At 62.2% G+C, this 518-nt stretch overlaps 1 protein-coding gene across 1 annotated transcript in view; it reads left to right on the top strand.

The window, feature by feature from the left end:
• The window catches only part of LOC104492177 (conserved oligomeric Golgi complex subunit 1-like), a gene marked incomplete at both ends in the record, with an annotated part of 2,414 nt that overhangs the window by 1,030 nt on the left and 866 nt on the right, over positions 1-518 (top strand). The gene's annotated exons all lie outside the window — the stretch shown is intronic.

Here is a 518-nt window from a genome sequence, read left to right as displayed (position 1 = left end):
GAAGTGGATCGCCATGTGAGTGCGACACGTCCCCCTGCGCGGGGCTCTCCGGCACGGCCTCTGCGCCAAGGTGGCAGCACAACGCAAAGGCAAGGTCGCTCACTCCGCAAAGGCAAGGTCGCTCACCCCAGCCTGGCTGGGCCTTCCGCTGGTTCCTCGCCCAGCATCGCCTCTCCCCAGCAGTGACACGGTGAAACTCGGGGACAGTCCGTCTGGGCTGCACAAAAAGAGCTGCTCCAGAGCTGCTTTACGCTGCCATAACCGCCCGTAAACAAGCACAGAGTAAATGAGGAGAAAATCCCCCTTACCTGGCTCATAGGGCTCTTGATCCAGCAGCTCTTTTCTCCTCACAGCTCTTCCCTGGGCTGTGTAGGGGCAGCCAGACCCCCTTTACAGCATTGCCAGCCCTGCCCCATCCCGCCCTGCCCGGGACAGCCCTGTCAGCCCTGTGTCATCATCACCCCACTGGGGCAGCCGCAGCCCCCCGTGTCCTTACTGGTCATGGGATATTTCCCCAG

The sequence above is a fragment of the Buceros rhinoceros genome, unplaced genomic scaffold (genome assembly GCF_000710305.1).
Source record: "Buceros rhinoceros silvestris isolate BGI_N320 unplaced genomic scaffold, ASM71030v1 scaffold22594, whole genome shotgun sequence".
NCBI lineage: Eukaryota > Metazoa > Chordata > Aves > Bucerotiformes > Bucerotidae > Buceros > Buceros rhinoceros.
The sequence above is the reverse complement of the archived record's forward strand: the minus strand, read 5'-3'. Positions and strand labels throughout refer to the sequence as shown.